Source organism: Haemaphysalis longicornis, unplaced genomic scaffold (genome assembly GCF_048455015.1).
Source record: "Haemaphysalis longicornis isolate Haplotype H1 unplaced genomic scaffold, Haemaphysalis longicornis Haplotype H1 scaffold_9, whole genome shotgun sequence".
Classification (NCBI taxonomy): Eukaryota; Metazoa; Arthropoda; class Arachnida; order Ixodida; family Ixodidae; genus Haemaphysalis; species Haemaphysalis longicornis.
The window spans coordinates 171,096,773-171,102,772 of record NW_027526460.1 but is presented as its reverse complement, the minus strand read 5'-3'; the positions used below and the strand labels follow the sequence as shown (position 1 = coordinate 171,102,772).

Below are 6,000 nucleotides of genomic sequence, written 5' to 3'. Positions count from 1 at the left end.
GGACCAAGCGAGACAAAAAGCTGTTTGAAGAGCTTGACGGGCTCCCCCACCCCCCCTTTTCATTGACAGCTCAGCGGAGAGAGCTTAGGTTGACAAGTACAATTTCAAGAACATATTGCATACTACCACTTCATGCAATAACACAGAAAGTGAGGTTCTTTCACTTATACACAACAACAACCGCATCAACAACAACCACAACACAGAAAAAGTTCAAAATTCCCAACTTTGCTCACAAAACCATCTAATTGCATTACGTATGGGGTCAAAGTTTTCTTTAACCAGCTTATTTACAGAACAGGGAATGTGTACCGTAAAGATTGTTGAACATAGTAAGCGTGTGGCGTCAGAATTATTCATCCCTCCATGTCACGTGTTTGTCGAACATGGGTGTTTTGTTGCAGCTTAGCTAGCAAGGTAGGACGTTTTTATTACACTGTACAAATCGTTTGTAGGTTACCATCAGCCTATAATTATACAAAGAGTACGCCGAAAGAATGACATACTTGAAAAAAGGTTTTTAGTGGGACGAAGGAAGTGAACGTTAGGTATGTAGCCAACAGCTCTTTTTTGTAAGATATGTAGCTTTGACAATTTAGACACGCCCGTTTTGCACCACAAAAGGCTGCATTAAGAAAACAACGAGAATACAAGAGAGTTGTACAATAGAAGTTTCGCTTTTACATGAAAAATATGCCTCATTCGAGCAATAATGCCAACAGCACATGACGCTTTTGACTGCACACACACACACTGAATGTGCTCGTTCGACGTTAATGGTTTTGAAAAAATCATTCCGAGGAATTTTACACAATCGACCATCTCTATCAGCGTACTGCCTAAGCGTACACTTATTGGAGCTACTTGTTTTCATTTAGGACAACACGACAACCCTTGTTTTTTGCGTATTTATGCGAAGGTGGTTCGCACCTGCCCAACTCTGTAAATCAAGCAGTATTTTATTGCTTTGTAACTCTAATTCTTTTTCCAATGTGCCTGTAGCAAAAACTGTAGTGTCGTCGGCGTAAGACATGAAAGTGGCATTATTAGTACAATTTACAATATCGTTTATATAAACAAAGAACAAAAGTGGCCCTAAAACACTCCCTTGCGGTACACAGCTTTAATAGCTTGTACAGACGACTGAAACCCTTTCACATCTACATATTGTGTTCTCTGCGCAAGATACGTTTTAAACAAATTGTAGGATACTACCCTTAGGCCATACATATATAATTTAGACAGAAGGATTGAGTGATTTATAAGGTCGAATGCTTTCGAAAAGTCTATACAAATGCCTATTGCTAATTGTTTACGGTTAAAATCATCAATAATGCTTTCTTTTTGCTTTAGAAGTGCTCTTTCAGTGGAACGGTGCTTTCTGAATCCATGTTGAAAATGTTGAACTCATGCTTACTAAAATAAGACGTAACCCTAATATGTAATATCTTCTCTATACCTTTTGAAAAGATGGGCAATATTGAAATATGGCGGTAAATAATAATAACGTTTCTTTCTCGAGTCTTGAACACTGGTGCTACACGTGCTGCTTGCATCGCCTTTGGGAACTGGCAAGTCAGTAATATCAAATTATATATGCGGGTAATAACTGGCCCTATTAAATCTAAAACATACCTTATAGGTCTCATCTGAAATCCATTAGTGTGTGTTGAGTGCGTGTTCTCTAAGCTGTTGATACAGGAAACTACTTCTACACCAGTAGGGGGGGGGGGCAAAAAACAGATGCAGGTAAATATTTTTCGAAACATGAAACTGCTGGGACATTACCAATGTCAGATTGCGCAATAAAGAAACTGTTGAATGCATTAGCTAAAGTCACGGCACTCACTTCCTCACCGTTTGTTCAACGATGTCAGGGACGCTGGCTCGATTACTTGGATGTAATAGGGTATTTACGATCCTCCAAATTATTTCAGACCATGTTGATCAACATTCCAGAAAACATTTATAAAGTACGAATTCCTAGCAGCTCTCTGCACAATTTAGGTTGTATCGTAATAAGCCCACCTCAAGCCTTTGAGGTGAGCTTATTACGATACAACCTAAGTTGTTTAAGCACATTTAGATCTCTTTACTTTGCAAACTTCGCGTACGATTCATTTGATATAGAAGGTCCTCTTGCTGTTGTCAGAACTGAATATTTGGGACAATAAAGCTCTAAAGCCGGAATCATCGTGGCGCGGACATTTCGGGAGTATTTGGACATGTGTACGGGAGTGAGCATATAGGAACATTTGTTTGTTTAAAAAGGATCATCTCTTCGGCGAATGTTATAGGAGTTATAGAGTTGCTGACGTTCTTAAAACACCCATTTCATGAGCACGGAACGCTTTGCATTTTTATAGATGTTTCAAGCACCGCATAACACCACAGTTTCGGCGAAAAAGAACGGTGGCGAGCCTGAAGCTTTCCAAAATTAGGTCTCCACCAAATGAACTAATCCAGAAGCGAGCAGCTGCGTCTTATCCGGACGGTTTTCTTCACTGCGAATGTGCTGTCTCGTCATTTACTGATACGGTTACATGGCTGACCCTAGCGTTGAACCATCGTCGTTCATAGACTGGAGGCTACGTTTTCTGTACAATTTGCACGCCCATGCACCCCTCGCCCAATCCGATGTCGGAATGGCGCAGTCGGATGGACGTCGGCTTCACAATGTGGAGGAACCAGGTTCGATTCCGGCCACGAGAATCATTCTTCACTTCACCCACGATCGTCAAAGAAAGGTGGCTTTCCTGCAGTGTGTTACCGACGACATCAGTGAGAGGCTGAAGGCTTCGCTTGAAAACGCTGTCTGCAAAACCATACTCGCGTAACTTCCAAGGTGACTGGTAGGGTACATTGGGCTGGTGCAGGTCGCGTTGATCCTGGATAAAACTGCACCGCCCAGCTCTACGTGCGCGTGGCTTCGCAGCCGCTCACGCAGGCTTCAGGTGCGCACAAGCGGCGCGGAGGGAGAGGCGGCCTGCACTGCAGCGTAAGCGCATCGCCGTATTTTCGAGCGCGTGGCTTCCGGAAGCAGCCTTCGCCGTTCCCGGAGCGCAGCTGCGCTGTGCGGCTCCGGGCTCGGTGCACGTTCGCGCGCCCCTGGCCGCCGCGGGGAAGGGAGGGGGGGCGTCAGCTGTCATGCAGAACAGTGATGTCAGCGGCGGGGGAAACACAGCACCGGCTGCCGGTGCGCCCTTAGCGGCAGCGCGCCGGCAGCAGCATGCGCCCGCGAAGCTGCTCCGACGAAGAAACTCGGAACCGCCGGCCCGGGGGACCAGGAACCACCAGCTGCACGAGCGAGCCACCCACGTGAGTGCACGAGCAGCGAGTGTTGCTGGGGCAGTGCGCGCACGCGTGAGCTAACACCGGCGGGAGGCGCTCGCCTAACTCGGCGTTACCACCATTAAGACGGCGCTCCCACCAAACGTGCTTGCACCGTTAAGTGAGGTACGAAACTGGCCGCTCACACACGCCTCCTCTGCTCGGGCAAGACAGAGCCGATGACCTGGAGCTGCTAACTAGACATCAAATGCAAACCGGGGTTTCACAAATCGAAGCTGCAAACCGGCTGTGAGCGCCTAAACATTCCCGATGTACCCGACGGATGCCCAGGTCCTCTCTCTCAGAGGTTAAGGTGGTGGGCAGGTGCACGAACAGGTCTTCTTATCTGGTGGGCAAGCCAGGCGGAACTCTGCTGGTCTGGGGATAACTCTCGCGATGTGTGGGCTCTGGGAAAAGTGTAAGTGTGGCTGAGCCACACACTTGTGGTGATGGACCGCCGGAACGGGTCTGTCGATGTTTGAGGAAGGGTGTAGTCGTTACGTAGTGAGTAGCAAGTGTGTTTATATATTACAGCGTATGGGTTCGAGCTAGTTGGTAATCTATGGTACGAATTTCAAGTGCGAAAAGGCAGGCAGGGGACGAACGGGACGTCCCCTGTTTGCATTTGCGCGCTTGACATTCGTAACGTGTTTATGTTTGCCACAGGACAGTCGTGTATTTACTCGGGGTTATCCGGATGGCCTTCAGGTAGGTCCTGTGCTAAGCCAGCAAGCGTGTCTCAGGCAAACTCTGAGAAGTGTTGGAACACCAGGCCTTCGAGGTTTTAGCGTAGACGCAAGCATTGCCCAGTGCAGAAGAGTGTCACTGGTTGCACCCTGCAGCGATTGACCTAGCGGACACGGCGTCACTCATATTCAGCCAGCACAACCGACATATTTTCAGGCAGTCTGTTTTATGGAAAAAAGTCTCCAAGGCGGCCTATTCGCTATGTGCGAATGAAAATGGTTTGTCACTGGGGCTCATGATAACTAATGGTTGTAATTATGCGGAAGGAAACGTCGCCGTGAGAATTAATAACTTCGTTTCCAGAAGAATCTGTGCTAACCGTGACCGCATTGCCAAAGAGCGAGTGCGCGCCGCTGATTGCGACCGTTCGCGAAAACGCACTGGGAAGGCACACGATCATGATGATGTGTTTTCGCGGGGGGCCTCAAAAGAAAAGAAAACCCTTCCCGCGGTCGGAAGTGAACGTGGGTCCCTCGCGTTGTTAAACCGACGTCTGTTTGATTGCGCCGTCCTGACGCGGTCGAAGCAGTTTGGATTTCGGAATTTGATTTTGTTCACTCAGGCTGCACGGGAGGAAGCTCCGCGTTTCCACAGTATTTCTCTTAAAAATGGAGCGCTGCATTTTGTGCAGCGCCTTCGTCATGGTGCATATGTTATACAGCACGCGTTACCCACTGAAGGCGCAAATCTTTACAGGGTTAAACGTAGAGGCAAATGGGTGCTGGCCAGTCAATTTGCGTCTCAAAAAAGGTTCAGTTTCCAATTCAATACTGCCAGACAGGATAAATTATTGTCCACTTTCTTTAATAACGCATTCAATTATACTCACTCTTTTTAACGCATAGCGTTCTTCGAAGAGTATCCCCGCAGCGAGGGCAATATTGAACATTAGGGTTTCATAACGGAAGCTTGCGAGGTTCTATTGAAGAATGCCGGGGAAGTTGGTGATCTGAATCAGATTGTGTCTGTTGGGTCGGCTAGAAATGCGCGTACATAGTCGAAGGTGCGTTGACCGCAGCGTGAGGGGTTCAGGCCATTAAGATTTGCTTCATAGGTGAGCAGGATTTGCAGTCGGGGGAGTTGGTGATACATCATGGAAAAACCTGGAACTAGACGACTACGCAGAAAAGGAGGCCTGTGGGTCTTATTCTGCGTAGTGGTCCAGTTCGCGCTTTTCCTCCATGGGTGACATTATTGAAGGCACCACGAACATCTAAAGCGCTGGGATGAATTTCGCTAATGCCGTCTATGACCTATTTTGTCGCTGAAGGAGGACGTCTGGTGTGGAAAGGTGTTTACGGAAATCAAATATTGGGTGTGGGAAAATGTCATTATTTTCCACATGTCCAGTGAGTCTTCCAGCATATGTTCCAGCGTCTTGCCGAGACATGGTGTGAGGGTCGTATGTGCTAGTACACGCAATCGGATTCTTGAGTTCAGGAATGGCACTAACGTCGGCGTGGCGCTATTGAAGAGGGCCTGCTTGCCCGTGGTGGTTACAGAGAGCTAGTAGAGATTCTCGGGCCTCGTTATCGAGTTTTCCAAGGCGCTTGCGGGTGATGCGATCACGGCCAGGATTCTGGTAAGCCTATTGAGGGCCTGCAGGATAGTTTCTCGGAGGTGGAGGGAATGCAGCATTAGGGAAACCTGCATGTACCACAGAGGAGGGCACGGGGCCGGGTGGCAGGTGAGGTTTACAAAAGTGAATTGAAGAACTTGAAAATATCCATCCTATACGTTTCCTGTAGAAAGTGAAGACTTTAGTCTTGACTTTCTTCACTAAAAAAGATTAGTGAAGGGCGTCCGAAATACGAATAAATAACAGCCATAATAGGGAAACCGTGTAGTGCCCTGCATTTCCACACAAATGCAGGAACACATTTGGTGGAAACACGTTTAATATCTGAAATAGCGTAAATTGTG

At 47.3% G+C, this 6,000-nt stretch overlaps 1 protein-coding gene across 6 annotated transcripts in view; it reads left to right on the top strand.

The window, feature by feature from the left end:
* Window positions 1-3,086: 3,086 nt before the first annotated feature.
* LOC144152592 (neprilysin-1-like) overlaps window positions 3,087-6,000 on the top strand; it is a 109,915-nt gene continuing 107,001 nt past the window's right edge. For 2 of the 6 annotated variants that reach the window (XM_077683901.1, XM_077683902.1), the window contains exon 1: window positions 3,087-3,318. The gene's annotated coding sequence lies outside the window, so the exon portion shown is untranslated. The remainder of the gene's footprint in view (window positions 3,319-6,000) is intronic. The other 4 variants (XM_077683904.1, XM_077683907.1, XM_077683906.1 and 1 more) reach the window with 4 other exon arrangements.